Source organism: Pteropus alecto, unplaced genomic scaffold (genome assembly GCF_000325575.1).
Source record: "Pteropus alecto unplaced genomic scaffold, ASM32557v1 scaffold7, whole genome shotgun sequence".
NCBI lineage: Eukaryota > Metazoa > Chordata > Mammalia > Chiroptera > Pteropodidae > Pteropus > Pteropus alecto.
In genome coordinates, this window is record NW_006494614.1 from 25364631 (window position 1) to 25365326 (window position 696).

The window sequence follows — 696 nt, forward strand, 5'->3', positions numbered from 1 at the left end:
GTAAAGCATTATTTATAACTGTAAAATATTAGAAACCAATCATAGGAGACTGGGTAAATATACTATGGTACATCCACACAATTTAAAATATACAATTATAGTATGCAGCTATAAAAAATGCAATGTTTATGAACTGATATAAAATTAGTTACAGCAGATATTCTCAAGTAAAAAGAATAGCAACATATAAAAATATATATGTATAATATTTTATTCACATATGTTATATATATGCATATATATATATATATACACTTCATATAAAGAGGTAAGAAAATAATATAATATTCCTATATATGCTTTTCTTTACAAAACAGATACAGGAAGAATAAAACAGATAGGCATTAAACTGATTACCTACAAATAGTTGAGGAAATGAGATAGAAGATCTCATTTATTTTTATTTTGTTTTGACTTCATAAGCATGTTAATATTCTACATTTTCAATAAAAATTATATTAAATCAATAATAATGCAAAGGATAAATACGTAGAAATGGAAACAAACAAATAAATGTATCCAGATGAATTTCAAATGAATACCAAAGGGAAGAAAAGACAGAGAGAGAAGAGAGAAAAAAAAGGGAAGAGAAGGTAAAAAGGTAGAGATGGAAGAATTAAGGAAAGAACTAAAGTAATTTACAAACATAATATTTGACAACATATTCTAAGTCTTTAGTTGGGGCAGAATTTGCAA